This window comes from Rhinopithecus bieti, unplaced genomic scaffold (assembly GCF_001698545.2).
Source record: "Rhinopithecus bieti isolate Rb0 unplaced genomic scaffold, ASM169854v2 scaffold_10223, whole genome shotgun sequence".
Taxonomy (NCBI): Eukaryota; Metazoa; Chordata; class Mammalia; order Primates; family Cercopithecidae; genus Rhinopithecus; species Rhinopithecus bieti.
The window spans coordinates 1,857,010-1,874,050 of record NW_016806659.1 but is presented as its reverse complement, the minus strand read 5'-3'; positions in this window follow the sequence as shown (position 1 = coordinate 1,874,050).

Below are 17,041 nucleotides of genomic sequence, written 5' to 3'. Positions count from 1 at the left end.
CAAGCTGCAGAGCCCTCCAAGGTGTGAGATGGTGTGATCCAGTCCTGGGAGGTGAATTTTCTTTTCATCTTCAGGGAAGAAACTGCTCATGGGAAACTGCCCTCCAAATCTTCAGTGCTAGTTCCTTATTGAGAGCAGGGTTGGAGGTCCCCTGCTGCTGTTGCTGTCTCCTGGGTGAACCCTTACAGACGGTGGTGGGTAGATGTTACTTGAGCCCTTTAATGAAAGGTTTTGCCCCTCATCATGGTAACACATGCTTTTAGTGCAAAAAGAAAAAACAATAAATAGAGAAAAGCCAAAAGATACCTAAACCCTAAGAATTGCTGGCAATCTCTAGCACATTAAAGCTATTTACCTTTAGTCTTTTTTATGCATTTATGAATATTTGCTTTATATTCTTGAGATTTTACTGAATATGTGATTTCAAATGCTGAGCTTTTACTACCAAACATTATGTCACGAGCATTTTCTCATATAAAAGTAGAAAAGCTCTTTAACTCATTTTAATTACTAGGTTGTTTCATTTTCTTTGCTAGTTGAATAGTGCTGTGATAAACCATATGAACATAATATCTGGATTTCATAAGTTTTTCCTTAGTGTATATTCCAACAAGCAGAATTACTCAATCAAAGGTTAGAAGTGTATTTAAAGCTTTTGATACATTCATAAGTTGTGGCTGTAACCTTTACTTTCTTTCCAATCAAGAGTACCAGTGTTTATCTCAGAGTCTCTTGCCAGAATTAAACAGTAAATTTAAGATCATAGTTAATTCTGTAGATAAGCAACATATGTAGTTATTTGTGTTAGCATTTTCTTTGATTACCAGAGAGGCCGAATATGCAGTCACATGCTTATTTATAAATCGCAGGTTCTTCTAGGTGACTATTTTATTCACACTGTTTCCTCATTTGGAGGTGAGATGGTTAATACTGAATGTCAACTTGATTGGATTGAAGGATACAAAATATTAATCCTGGGTATGTCTGTGAGGGTGTTGCCAAAAGAGATTATTAACATTTGGGTCAGTGGGCTGGGGAAGGTAATCCACCTTAATCTGGTGGGCACCATCTAATCAGCCTCCATCTAATCAGCAGGCAGAAAAATGTGAAAACGAGGGATGGATCTGACCTCCCAGCCTACATCTTTCACCCGTGCTGGATGCTTTCTGCCCTCGAACGTCAGACTCCAAGTTCTTCAGTTTGGGGACTTGGACTGGCTCTCCTTGCTCCTCAGCTTGCAGACAGCCTATTGTGGGACCTTATGATCATGTAAGGTAATGCTTAATAAGCTCCACTGTGTGTATATATATATATATATATATATATATACACACACACACATACATATATACACACACACACGCACACATATATATATATATAGAGAGAGAGAGAGAGAGAGAGAGATCCTATTAGTTCTGTCCCTCTAAGAGAACCTTGACTAATACAAATTTTGGTACCAGGAGTGGTTCTAGAGGAACAGAATATTAAGGATGGAGTTCTTTCATTGGTTTGGGGATTTCTGGAGTTGCCTGCTTAAGATGATTAGACCCCAAAATGCTAAGGACTCTATTTCTAATAGCATGGAGAACACTGAGAGTCCTTGGCATGAACTGTTTACAGAGTTATGCAAAATAAATGCATTTGACACTCCTGACTCACTGCTCGTAAGAGGCAAGGAGTTTAGTGACTCTATACATAATACCTTTCATCGTATGTGGAGAAACAAGGAACATAATGAAGCTGGTTGGTTGCTCCTAAGTTCAGGGACAAAGTGATGAAAGCAAATGATGAACTCAGGGATTCTGTCACCTGGTTTCAGAAGCAGATACTGAGTCTCAAATCTGCTAATATTGCCCTGAGTGAGAGTCTTAACTTCTGTAGAGAAAGAACTGAAATTGTGGAAACACAGACACAAGCTTTTATCCCACTAGTGGCTGACCTGCAACGAAAGATACATGCACAGCCTCACCAGGTGTCTACTGTTAGAGTGAGGGCATTGATTGGAAAAGAATGGTACCCTGCAACTTGGAATGGGGACATGTGGGAGGACCCTGATGAAGCTGGGGACACTGAATTAGTAATCTCTGATGAACCTTTTTTTCGCCAGAAGGAGCAGCTTCCCTATCCCCAGTAGTGGCAACATCCCCTCTCCCACCCATGCTGCTATCAGCCTTTCCACCTTTGTCTGAAGAGATAAATCCTATGCTATCTGAGGCAACAGTGATTGTCTCCCCTGAGACAGTTGCCAGGCAAAATAACGTTGATTCTCCTCAGAAGCCACCCCCAACATCTCTGTTTGCTTCTAGGCCTGCAACTAGACTAAAGTCTCGGTGGGCCCCTGGAGGTAAAGTTCTGAGTGTGACCCATGAGGAGGTGTACTACATTCGAAAAGAACTGCTTGAGTTCTTTAATTTATGTAAACTGCAATGTGGAGAACAGGCATGGAAATGGATATTAAGGGTATGGGATAATGGTGGAAGGAACATAAGAGTTGGATCAGGCTGAATTTATTGATTTGGGCCCGCTAAGTAGCGACTTTGCATTTAATATTGAAGCTTGGGGAATTAAAAAAAAGTTCTAATAGTTTATTGACTTGGTTAGCTGAAATATGGATTAAAAGTTGGCCCACTGTGAGTGAGCTGGAAATGCCTGATCTCCCTTGGTTTAATGTAGAGGAAGGGATCCAAAGGCTTAGGGAGATTGTGATGGCAAAGTGGATTAGTCACTTTAGACCTGCTCATCCCAGCTGGGAGGGTTTAGAAGATATACCCTTGACCAATTCCTTGAGAAATAGATTTTTGAGGGCAGCACCTGCATCTTTGAAGAGCCCTGTATTGCTCTTCTCTGTATGTCAGATCTAACTGTAGGAACCACAGTCACTGAGCTACAAAATTTAAATACAATGGGAATAATTGGATCCCGAAGTGGCAGGGGCCAAGTGGCAGCACTCAGCTGTCAAAGGCAAGATAGCCATAGCTACCGTAATGGACAGCAGAGACAAAGCGACAATAAGTATAGTCTGAATTGTGTAGAGCTCTGGCATTGGCTAAATAATCATGGTGTTCCTAGAAGTGCAATTGATAGGAAGCCTACTGCATTCCTACTTAAATTATACAAACGGAAAATTTCTAGATCAAATGGACAAAATACTAATTTGAATTATGAAACGAGAGAATCATGGTCCCTCAATCAGTTTCTAGACTTGAGCCAGTTTACAGACCCAGAAGCCCTTGAATGAAGGGGAGGCCGGGTCCCTTTGATGAAGGACCCCACTACATTACTGACAATTTATGCAATGAATCTTTCTCCCATCCTTTCCCAAGGAGACCCCTAGCCTTTTACCAGGGTGACTATGCACTGGGGAAAGGGAAATGATCAGACATTTCAGGGACTACTAAACACTGGCTCTGAGCTGATGTTGATTCCCGGGGACCCAAACTGTCATTGTGGTTCTCCAGTTAAAGTAGGAGGTTATGGAGGTCAGGTAATTAATGGGGTTTTAGGTCAGATTTGACTTACAGTGGGCCCAGTGGGTCCCCGGACTCATCCCTGGTCATTTTTCAGTGCCAGATTGCAGAATTGGTATAGACATATTTAGCAGCTGGCAGAACCCCCACATTGGCTCCCTGACTGGCAGGGTGAGGGCTATTATTGTGGGAAAGGCCAAATGGAAGCCATTAGAGCTGCCACTACCTAGCAAAATAGCAAATCAAAAAAGAATACCACATCCCTGCAGGGATTGTGGAGATTAGTGCCACCATCAAGGACTTAAAAGACGCAGGGGTGGTGATTCCCACAACATCCTCGTTCAACTCTCCCATTTGGCCTGTGCAGAAGACAGATGGATCTTGGAGAATGACAGTGGATTATTGTAAGCTTAACCAAGTGGTGACTCCAATTGCAGTTGCTATACCAGATATGGTTTCATTGCTTGAGTAAGTTAACACGTCTCCCGGTACCTAGTATGCAGTCATTGACTTGACAAATGCCTTTTTCTCCATTCCTGTCCATAAAGCCCCACCTGAGGCATTTTGCCTTCAGTTGGTAAGGCCAGCAATATACCTTTACTATCCTACATCAGGGGTATATCAACTCTCTGGCTTTGTGTCATAATATTATTCAGAGATACCTTGATCACTTTTTGCTTCTGCAAGATATCACACTGGTCCATTACATTTATGACATTATGTTGATTGGATCCAGTGAGCAAGAAGTAGTGAACACACAGGACTTATTGGTAAGACATTTGTGTGCCAAAGGATGGGAAATAAATTTGACTACAATTTAGGGAACTTCTACCTCAGTAAAATTTCTTGGAGTCCAGTGGTGTGGGGCCTGTCAAGATATTCCTTCTTAGATGAAGGATAAATTGCTGCATTTAGCCCCTCCTACAATGAAGAAAGAGGCACAACATCCTCTTTGGATTTTGGAGGCAACACATTCTTCATTGGGGTGTATTACTCTGGCCCATTTATTAAGTGACCTGAAAGGCTGCCAGTTTCGAGTGGTGTCCAGAACAGGAGAAGGCTCTGCAACAGGTCTAGGCTGCTGTGCAAGCTGCTCTGCCACTTGGGCTATACGACCCAGCAGATCCAATGGTGCTTGAGGTGTTAGCCTTTGGGAAGCTCCGTAGGTAAATCACAGTGGAAGCCTCTAGGATTTTGGATCAAGTCCCTGCCATCTCCTGCAGATAGCTACTCTCCTTTTGAGAGACAGCACTTGGCCTGTTACTGGGCTTTGGTGGAAACTGAGCGTTTGACCATGGGTCATTGAGTCACCATGTGACCTGAACTGCCTGCCACGAACTGAGTGATTTCTGACCCATCTAGCCATAAAGTGGGTCATGCACAGCAGCATTCCATCATCAAATGGAAGTGATATATATGTGATCAGGTTCGAGCAGGTCCTGAAGGCACAAGTGAGTTACATGAGGAAGTGGCTCAAATGTCCATGGTCTCCTCTACTGCCACCCTGCCTTCTCTCCCCCAGCCTGCACCGATGGCCTCATAAGGAGTTCCCTAGGATCAGGTGACAGAGGAAGAGAAGACTAAGGCCTAGTTCACAGATGGTTCTGCACGATGTGTAGGCACCACCCAAAAGTGGAGAGCTGTAGCACTACAGCCCCTTTCTAGGACATCCTTGAAGGACAGCAATGAAGGGAAATCTTCCCAGTGGGCAGAACTTCAAGCAGTACACCTGGTTGTGCACTTTGCATGAAACGAGAAATGGTCAGATGTGTGATTACATATTGATTCATGGGCTGTAGCCAACAGTTTGACTGGATGGTCAGGAATTTGGAAGAAACATGATTGGAAAATTGCTGACAAAGAAATATGGAGAAGAGGTAAGTGGATGGACCTCTCTGAGTGGCCAAAAACTGTGAAGATATTTGTATCCCATGTGAGTGCTCACCAACAGGTGACCTTAGCAGAGGAGAAGTTTAATAATCAAGTGGATAAGATGACTCGTTTTGTGGACTCCATTCAGCTTCTTTCCCCAGCCATCCCTGTCATTGCCCAATGGGCCCTTGAATAAACTGGCCATGGTGGCAGGGATGGAAGTTATGCATCGGTTCAGCAACATGGACTTCCACTCACCAAGGCTGACATGACTACAGCCACTGCTGAGTGCCCAGTTTGCCAGTAGCAGAGATGAACATTGAGCCCTCCATATGGCACCATTCCTTGGGGTGACTAGCCAGTTAACTGATAGCAGGTTGATTATATTGCACCTCTTCCCATCATGGAAAGGATAGAGATTTGTCCTCACTGGAATATATACTTACTGTGGATATGGGTTAGCCTATCCTGAATGCAATGCTTCTGCCAAGACTACCATCTGTGGACTCACAGAATGCCATATCCACCATCATGGTATTCCACACAGCATTGGCTCTGACCAAGGCACTCATTTTACAGCTAAAGAAGTGTAGCAGTGGGCTCATTCTCATGGAATTCACTGGTCTTACCATGTTCCCCATCATCCTGAAGCAGCTGGATTGATAGAATGGTAGAATGGCCTTCTGAAGTCACAATTACAACGCCAACTAGGTGACAATACTTGGCAGGGCTGGGGCAAAGTTCTCCAGAAGGCCATGTATGCTCTGCATTGGCGTCCAATATATGGTACTATTTCTCCCGTAACCAAGATTCATGGGTCCGGGAATCAAGGGGTAGAAGTGGAAATGGCACCACTTACCATCAGCCCTCAAGATTTTTGCTTCCTGTTCCCATGACATTACGTTCTGCTGCTGGAGGTCTTAGTTCCAGAGGGAGGAACAGTGCCACCAGGAGACACAAGAATGATTCCATTAAACTGGAAGTTAAGATCACACCTGGACACTTTGGGATCCTCCTACCTTTAAGTCAACAGGCTAAGAAGGGAGTTACCGTGTTGGCTGGGGTGATTGACCCAGACTACCAAAATGAAATCAGTTTACTACTCCACAACGGAGGTATGGGAGAGTGTGCATGGAATACAGGAGATCTATTAGGGTGTCTTAGTATTACCATGCCCTGTAATTAAGATCAATGGGAAACTACAACAGCTCAATTCAGGCAGGACTACAGATGTCCCAGACCCCTCAGGAAAGAAGGTTTGGGTCACTCCACCAGGAAAAACAACATGACCTGCTGAGGTGCTTGCTGAAGGCAATGGGAATACAGAATGGGTAGTAGAAGAAGGTAGTCATCAATACCAGCTACGACCACATGACCAGCTGCAGAAACAGGACTGTAATTGTCAGGAATATTTCCTCATTCTTTTGCTGAAAACATATTTGTGTTTGTATACACTTGTACTAAGAAAATACATTCATTTTATTTCCTTTTATCATGTGACATAAGATTTATTGACTTCATATCAACATTTAAGTATTGTTAATTTTATGTAAGAGTATTTGGGTTGGGGATTGGTGCATTTCCGGTTGTATGAAGGATAGTTGTATTATGTTATGTAAATATGACCTTATTATTGTCTTTATTTGGAGATTATGTATGATCTCAGGAGATGTGTATGCATTCAAGTGGACTGGGGTGAACTTATGATGGCTAATACTGAGTGTCAGCTTGATTGGACTGATGCATAAAAAGTATTAATTCTGGGTGTGTCTGTGTGGGTGTTCCAAAAGAGATTAACATTTGAGTCAGTGGGCTGGGGAAAGCAGATCCACCCTTAATCTGGTGGACACAATGTAATCAGCTCCCAGTGAATGTAAAGCAGGCAGAAAAATGTAAAAAGGAGAGCTGGGCCTAGCCTCCCAGCCTACATCTTTCACTCATGCTGGATGCCTCCTGCCCTCAAACATCAGACTCCAAGTTCTTCAGTTTTGGTACTGGCTTTCCTTGCTCCTCAGCTTGCAGACAGCCTATTGTGGGACCTTGCGATCATATAAGTTAATACTTAATAAACTTTGCTCGCTCTCTCTCTCTCTCTCTCTCTCTCTCTCTCTCTCTCTATATATATATATATATATATATATATTCATTCTACTAGTTCTGTCCCGCTAAGAGAACCCTGACTAATACAGAAGGAGCGGCAAATGTTTTCTTTTGATTTATGTGAACTTTTTATATGCAAAAGAAAACATCACCTTTTCATGTGTATTGCACATATCTTCTCTTTTGGCCTTTTTCTGGTTCTTTTCAATTAACACAGAAACATAGTTTGATTTACATGATTGGCAAGTTGGTAGCTTTTAAGAAAACCTAAGTCCAGCTATGCACATTTTATGATGGATGTGGACAAGAAAGAGAAGTTTATTTTGTTCATGCTGCCATAGGCTCCTTCTAAAGAGGTGGACAGTAGGAGGTGGGGACTGTAGAGGGTGAGGACAGAGAGACAACCTTGTATCTGATCTAGACACAGAGAGGTTAGTGGCCACTGTCATGCGTGTCCGTGTGAAGAGATGACCAAACAGGCTTTATGTGAGCAACAAGGCTGTTTATTTCACCTGGTGCAGGCGAGCTGAATCTGAAAAGAGAGTCAGCAAAGCATGGTGGGTTTATCATTAGTTCTTATAGGTTTTGGGATAGGCGGTGGAGTTAGGAGCAATGTTTTGCCAGCAGGGGGTGGATCTCACAAAATACATTCTCAAGGGTGGGGAGAATTACAAAAAACCTTCTTAAGGGTGGGGGAGATTACAAAGAACCTTCTTAAGGGTGGGGAGATTACAAAGTACATTGATCAGTTAGGCTGGGGCAGAAACAAATCACAATGGTGGAATGTCATCAGTTAAGGCTATTTTCACTTCTTTTGTGGATCTTCAATTGCTTCAGGCCATCTGGATGTATACGTGCAGGTCACAGGGCATATGATGGCTTAGCTTGGGCTCAGAGGCCTGACAGTCACAAGCTCCCAGCCTTGACTGGTCATCTATCCTACTCTTTCTCAGCAGAATGTTCTTTCTGAGAATTCATTTGTGGAGTGGTTTGAAGGCTCAGAGGAGTGACTCCACGCAAGGGAGGAGACCTTATCATGCCCGCTCAGACTGAGCTGGTAGATCCTCTTTCTTTTGGAAGTTACTAAAGGTTGGCTCTCACCATGCAAGGCATATAGATGGGAAACCACTGTAGGGGCCAAGAGAAAATTCCCTTGCCCTCTGAAGGTTCACTGAAAAGTTAACTCGCAAAGGGCAGATTAGCTGGAGAAAAGGTCTACAAGTTTATTTTAACATGCATAGCATAGGAGCATTGTAGAATAATTACCCAATTAACCAATGAGGTACTTCTATATCCTCCTTCTTAGGAGACTGAGAAATGGAGAAGTGTATTGGTCCATTCTCACACTGCTATAAAGAATTACCTGAGACTGGATCATTTCTAAAGAAAAGAGCCTTCATTGACTCACAGTTCTGCAGCCTGTACAGGAAGCATGACTGGGGCTTACAGTCGTGGCAGAAGGGGAAGCAGGAATGTCTTGCATGACTGGAGAAGGAGGAAGAGAGAGAAAGGGGAGGTGCTACACACTTTTAAACAACCAGAACTTGTGATAACTCTATCACAAGAACAGCAAGGGGGAAGTCCACCCCCGTGATTCAGTCACTTCCCACCAGGGCACTCATCCGACATTGAGGATTACAATGTGATTTGGGTGGAGACACAAATCCAACCTCCATGATTCAGTCACTTCCCACCAGAGCACTCATCCGACATTGAGGATTACAGTTCGACATGTGATTTGGGTGGAGACACAAATCCAAACCGTATTAGGAAGTTTGGGTAATTTTAGGAGAGTCGTAAGTGATTTTTAGGGAAATGCAATGGGCTTGAAGAACATACAGTGGCCTGTCACAAACTGTTGTGCCTGCAGAACAGATCGTGGTTTGTGACAAAAGTCTGCCCGGGAGTGTTGATAGACTTCAGTCTTTCTTCCTGCCATGTGAGTTCAGTTAATGAAAGCTCAGGGAAGGGACCAGGGATCATTGCTGTCTTCTTAGGAAGGTCCAGACTTTAGACAGATTAAGGAACTTCAGAGAACAACTTCATCCTGGGCTTTGGGAGAGACAGAGGATTAAGAGACAGGGGTGTTGGTGGGGAGGTAGGAAAGGGGAAGGCCAGACAGACTTTGAGGCTTCTTCAGTTCAGCATGTCAAAGGGTCATATTTTGAGGTATGGATTTCTGAGCCCCAACAGCACCCAAGCATTGTGTCCTCGAGGCTGTGGGAACTGTAGTCTACTCCCCTGACTTACAGCAGCACCTCATTCAAGGGTAGATCTTTCAGCATCCAGAATGGCCCCCTTCTGGAAGCTTCCTAATGGGCATCTCTAAGAGAACAGGAACAGCATAAAAACCCAATGGGAACACTGGGTGGTCTGGGGTGGGCTGAGACGATGCATATGCCAGCCTCAACTGCTGGTGTGCGGCAGTTGAGAAAAGTTGGGAAACTTCAGACTACGGGCAAAAAAAAAGAAAAGAAAAGAAAAGAGCCCAGAGAAATGTGAGGAAGAGCTTGAATTTCTAGCAAAAAAGGAGACAACATATAGCAACCTGGGTGGTTCAGATGCTCTAGGAAGTGCGTATTTTTTCCTAAAAATGCATCGCAGCAGGCACAGGATTGTAGGACCCATTTCCTGAGCACATGGGTAGTATTTAACTGTCACAGCTAATTGTCACAATAGATGGTGCTTTGTTTTTGTTTTCCTGTTCGCTCTTCATTTTACAGAAGCTAAGGACCAGAGGGGTGACTCAGTGCCTGAGCTGGAATTCCATCCAGGGCTGTTGCCCTCTAAAGCCCTGCCATGGCAGTGCTGCCAGCTCACTCTCCTTGGGCACCTTCCCACCTCTCATACCCCTGTGTCCCTGTGGACTCCTGGTGCCATGGCACAGCTGGATGGGGGTGATTCATGCTGGACACCTGAGACACAAGGAGAGGAGGCAGGGAGCTGCTGAAAGAGGTTCAGTTAAAAACTTCCAACAATGAGGGAGTGAGTTACCAACTTTCAGGAAGCCTTGTTTGGGTCCCAGCCCTTTTCCCTTTGGATATAAGTTATTGGTATGACACTGAACTAACATATTGCATCTCCAGCTGCTCCCTGCTGAGCTCTGGAGCCCACTAAGGCATGAAAGCAGCTCTTCCTTAGGCCTTTGTTGTGGCTTTTTTCTCTTTTTGGCCAACAGGAGAGAGGAATTTGGCAGTTATGCAGATGGGGTCTCTCAGAATCCAGCCCTGTGAAGAACAGGTGAAAAGTCTATCTGGGCATGGTGCCCTGAGCAGTCGTCTGGACATGGTATCCTGGGTGTGGAGACTTAGTTTCCTTCTCTGTGGAAGAATTCACCTTCTTTTGTTAATGTAGATACCAGGGAGGGGATTCATGACAATTGAATTTCTTTTAGAGGAACTTCCCAAGGAAAACTTCAGAGAAAGCCCCTCCACGTGCTTTGGGAGAGAAAGAGGATCCAGAGACAGGGGGCAGGGGGAGAGTCAGAGAGACCTTGGTTTGAGACTGCTCCTTAGTTCAAAGCACTCAGCATGCCCCAGTACCACACTTTGGGGTATTATTTTCTGAGCCCCAACAGCGACCAAGAAGGGGGAACAGAATGGTAATTATGTTTGCCACAATTTTGCTATAAGGTTTGCACAGGTGACCTCACTCAGTTTCCAGAACAGTCTCACAAGCAAGGACAGAGCAGGATTTAGAATGTGGCAGATGTGGCCTCTCGTTCTGCTTCACCTCCTGCCACTCTGCTGAGTGACTTTGCCCCCAAGTAGGTTAATGACATCTGTGTCTGATGTGCTCTGAAGGGTTGGGGCAGGCTCCCCTGGGAGGTTTGCAGCTTCATTAATGATGATAAAGACAGAGTCTTCATAACGCTGTAGAAAAAACTAGAAAATACCATGTGAAATAAACACACATGTGTGGATTAGCTGTGCCATGACCACATCCAGATAGAACTACTTCCACCCACAGGTGGGAATGGTCATACCAAGGCCATGGGACATGGGCGACTCTTTGTTTTCTTAACTTTTTTTTTCTCATTTATAAGTTCCTTCAAGTATTTGGCTCAAGTTTGTAGATTTAGCATGTTTTGTCCTCTCTCCCTCTTGAGAGCTCATTCCAATTATATAAAGGAATACTGGAAGAAATAAGCTTGCAAGGTGCACAGGGGTTCCTCCAGCCATCTGTGAGATTTTTGGGAATTCCTGGCTGCTGGATGGGGTGTGGGAGTGTGCTGAGAGGGAGGCGACAGAGAGCTGGGGACTGCAGCCCAGAGGAAGTCCAGAGGAAGGATGTGTGTCCATGCGGGCTGTGGGGGTCTAAGACTGCCAGAGCCACAGGGGTCTGGGCTCAGAGATGGCTGGTTGGAGGGTGGGGGTCGGAACCGGGGGTGAAGACAAGGGTTGAAGATCTCTGCTTGCAGCGGGAGCATATGTATCCTCCCCACTTCCCCACCTCTGGGTACAAAATGTCAGGCAGGCCACAGAAGTTTGTCCACAGGGACAAAAAAAGCTTAGATGTCTCTAAGAAATTGTAAGAAAGCCACTAATGTGGGAAGTAAATGCCTCCTGATGTAGTTTGGATGTGTGCCTTGCCCACATCTCATAATGAAACATAATGCCCAATGTTGAAGGTGGGGCCTGGGGGGAGGTGATTGGATTATGGAGTGGGTTTCTCATGAATGGTTTAGCACCATTGCTCTTGGCACTGTCCTCATGATAGTGAGTCTCCTGAGATCTGATTCTTTAGAAGTGTGTGGCACCTTCCTATTTTCTTTCTCGCTCCTGCTTTATTTATTTTATTTATTTATTTTTTGAGACAGAGTCTCGCTCTGTCACCCAGGCTGGAGTGCAGTGGCACGATCTCAACTCACTGCAACCTCTGCCTCCCAGGTTCAAGCGATTCTTCTGCCTCAGCCTGCCAAGTAGCTGGGATTACAGATGTGTGCCACCACACCTGTCTAATTTTTGTGTTTTTAATAGAGATGGGATTTCCCCATTTTGGCCAGGCTGGTCTTGAACTCCTGACTTCAAGTGACCTGCCCACCTCGGCCTCAGAAAGTGCTGGAATTACAGGCGTGAGCCATCACGACTGACTTTGCTCCTGCTTTTGCCATGTGAAGTGCCTGCTCCCACTTCTCATTCTGCCACAATTGGAAGCTTCCTGAGGCCTCTCTAGAGGCTGAACAGATGTTGGCGCTATCCTTTCTGTATAGCCTGCAGAACTGGGAGCCAATTAAACCTCATTTCTTTACACATTACCCAGTCTTGGGTGATTCTTTATAGCAATGCACAGCCAAACACACCTCTTCTTCCTAGGATTTGAGACCATGGCCTGTCAGGCAGCCCCCCTGCTGCTCCCCTAAACAGAGACCACACAGTCTGGAAACACAGATCTCTCAGCCCACAGTCTCACTCAGCAGAGAGACAGATCAGGAGACAGATGGATTCAGATAATTGAAGAGGAAACCTGTAATCACCCTTTAGAACAATCAGGCAGGGCTGGGCGTGGTGGCTCACGCCTGTAATCCCAGCACTTTGGGAGGCTGAGGTGGATGGATCACAAGAACAGGAGATGGAGACGATCCTGGTTAATATGGTGAAATCCTGTCTCTACTAAAAATACAAAAAATTAGCCATGTGTGGTGGCACACGCCTGTAGTCCCAGCTACTCGGGAGGCTGAGGCAGGAGAATCGCTTAAACCCAGGAGGTGGAGGTTGCAGCAAGCTGAGATTGTGCCACTGCACTCCAGCCTGGGCAACAGAGCAAGACTCTGTAAAAAAAAAAAAAAAAAAAAAAAAAAGGACAAGTTGAACAAAAGAAAAATCTCACCTCAGCTAAAAAAGACAGGAATAATTTAAGAAGAGAACTTAAAGCAAACAAATAAAGCAGAACTTTCATACACTCAGAGGTCTGAGAAAATACTCAAACCGTAAAATGAGAGTAGAATGCTATGAAAAAGGTAAAGCAAACAATAAGAGGAAATTCTTGAAAATGAACAATATAATGACCAAAATACACATTCAGTTAAAGAATTGATTAGCTAGGTGTGATGATGCACGCCTGTGGTCCCAGATACTTGGGAGGCTGAGGTGGAGAATCACCAGAGACCGGGAGGTCAAGGCCTCAGTGAGCCATGACTGTGCCACTGTGCTCCAGCCTGGGTGACAGGGCAAGACTCTTGTCTCAAAAATAAAAGTCAAAGTATAAAAATATTGGAAGTTAAAGCTAAAGAAAATCTTCTACACTAAGAGAAAAACAAGAGAAAATAATAGAGAAAAAATGATAGATAATAATAAGGACCTCCAAGTAATATGAATTTCCCAAAGAGAGAATAGAAAAAAAATGGGAGAGTTTTATATATATATATATATATATATATACACACACACACACACACACACACATACATGCATACACACACACATATATATAACTGTAGATATATAACTATATACAATATTCTATATACATAAGTGTATATATCTATAGGTATAACTATATATGTGTATATATATACACATACATACACATATATAATGTAATTACAGAACAAATATTTTAAAGAGAAAGGTTTTAAAAGCTTCACAAATGAGGTGGGTAGAGAGTGAGAGAGAGGATTCTACAGAAAATAAAGTCACACTCTGGCCTTAGAACTCACATCAATAATGCAGAAGCTAGCAGACAACAGATCATTGCTTTCAAAGTTCAGGTGGAGATGACTTTGAACCTTAAATCTTATATCTGGCTAAAAGACCAATTGACTATGAGAGAAGAATAAAGACGTCTTTGGAGATGTACAGACTGCAAAAGTTTTTTACACAGAAGAAAGCTGTTGGAAAAGAAAATCCATTACAGCAGGGAGAATGGCAAGGAGAAGAGCCCCGGGATTGGGCCATAGTGGTGTGCCGGGAGGGCTGTGGAGGGACTGCAGCGTTTTGTTTTAGTTCTGGAGGATGGCAAACTTCTGGAGGGACAACGCTGTAGAGAAAAATGAAAAGGAGGCTCCACAGGAGAAATAGGATGATTGAGCGGCTGGAGACACCTGAAAATGAGGTGAGAATGCATACTTTGTTTTCCACAGGGAAAATATTGGCTAAAACCTCAGAAAACAAAAAGCTGAACAAATAAGCCATGGGCCAAATCTGAAGCTAGTTAAAGTACAGCATCACTTCGGGCCACTGATGGAGTGTGAGGAACGTTAACCCATTGCAGCCTCAGGCTGGGGGCATTTTCCTTGGGGAAGTACAGGGGCCAAGAAGTAGAACCCCAAGAACAGGAGACAAACCCCTCACCCCACTTGGCTCTGCAGTGGAAAAACCGGAGACTATTACTTGTTGTCACTGTTAATTGGTATTCGGGTTTAGAACGAGCCTATAGGGAAACACACACACACATTGAAGACAATCGGGGTCACTGAATTGAATGTGATTTTTGGTGAGTTTGAAATTGTGCAAGTCCAGGCCTATCAGTGGCAAGTGGAAGGAGGAGGAGGTGAGAAGTGGAGGAACGGGAGAGGATGCTGATAGTCTACTTTGCACAGGGAGGTTGAGAGACAGATGACATTGGATCACGCAGGGACATGTGCTTTACCATATTGTTTAAAAGTTGCAAAGATGATCAACCCAGGGAAGAACCAAATATAATGTAAAAAGTGTCCAGTATCTGGAGAAAGCAATGATGTGGAGAGTGATGTCAAAGTGTTGAACTGCCATCCTTCTTATGTGAGGTGTGTCCGCAGCATCCTGAAGTGAGAAAGATGATGAACACACTCAAAGAGGTGAACGAGGCACAGAGCGTTTTGAGGGGGACTCATTTCAGAGCTATGGGCTGGGTTAAGGGCCTCACACCCAAGCACAAGCACCACCCTTAGGTCTTAAGGGACAAGAGAGGAATGTTGTTACTGGGGCTGGGCCAGGTGGGGGCCTTGGGTGAAGGGCCTCCCCTCCCCTGTTGCTTTAGCGGAGCATGGCACTGCAGAAGCACAGAGGGAGGTTGGGGCAGGTGGGGCCTTCTCTGGCCTAACCTACCTGCATGTTCTGCTGATGAAGCCCTTGCGGTCTGCCCCCATCTCCTGGGCCAAGAGTAGGGGAGAATGAATCAAGGTTGGGTAAATGAAGCATTACCAGCATGAAAGCCAATAGACGTTGTTTGAAGCTGACGACTCCAAAACTAGGATAATAAGCATATTATCGAGAAAAATGAACTAACCAATTGGAAACCTACAATCAAAGATGGTGAAAGGGGTTTTTGGAGAGCAGGGCTGTGGGTGGGGTGTATGTGGGAGAGGATTGCTTTTCAAACAAAAGCTCTCTGTACTATTTGAACTATATATTTTTTGATCTTGAAGAAAACTTGTAAACCACAGGGAAAGCATACAATATCAAAAACATCTCAACTAGCTGAGAAAATAGACTTGATTTAGTAAGATGAAATTTAACAGCAATTCATTTAAATCAATGACCTTTTTCCAAAAAAAAGGCACGTGGACAGCACAAGGAAATGACTCAGGCCTCCTAGCTTCAACTCTGCCTACAGCATGGTCAAGGGATGCATTGGGGGTGCCCACAGCTTTGTGATCTCCTTAAAGAACTGACCCTGCTTCCCCATCCCACCCGACAACCAATTCCAGAGGCTCTAAGTTGATATGGTAACCTACCTTCTCCCAGTACACCATCCCGGTCAATACCATTGTCAATATCCCTGCTTACTGGAGTCACCACCCAAAGTTCAAGCCTCCCAGCCTCTTCTTAAAGCCCTTCATGAAAATCCATCGCCCATTACTCCTTCTCCTCCAAGCCCTTCCACCAGGTGCCCTGCAGCTCACAGTCCTGTCAGCAACTTTCTCTGTGTTCTCTAACTTCTCATTAAATGTGACCTAATGTTCATGCTCTTTCAGGAGCCCTGGTTACTCTGAGGACATTGCTCTGTCTTCAGTCCACTCAAGTGGGGACTGTTTGTTGTTTGTTGGTTTTTCTTACCCTAAGTACCACTGGGACTAACCAAGGGGCAATACGCCTGGGTGAGGAGGGCGATTCTGTCTTCGTTTCCCCTTCTTGCAAACACCCAGTTGTTTGAAATGCCCTCTATCAGATTCCATTCCTGCTTCCCGCCCCCTAGTCATTCTCTCATTTCCTGGGGATACCTTGCAGCTTAGTGCTTTTCTCTCCAGCACAATGTTGGCCTTTCAGGATCCACATAAACCCAAGTCTGATTTCACAGTTCCTTGGCCTGTTCGCCAGCACTGACCATTTCCTCCTTGCTAATAGGCTCCCTGCGGTGGTGGCAGGCCGACCTTACTCCTGCACTGCCTCCAGAGGAGCAGCACCAGCTCCCTGACCATCTGCACCCCCACCTTCCCACTGCTCTCTCTGGAGCTAATTCTGACAATTCTCCAGGGTTGTTGGAATCCTCAATCCATTGACTCTGGCACTTTTCACTTTGACCCTATCCTGTCTCTTATGTTCACAGTTCTTTCCTTACTCAGATGAGACTCTGAAGTCCACATGGGAGCCGCCCCCAACCTCAACCTCCGCTCCGCCTTGCTGTTTAGCGACCTTGCCCTTCTCTCCTTGTGACGCACTGTCTCCAGAAAGCCCAAC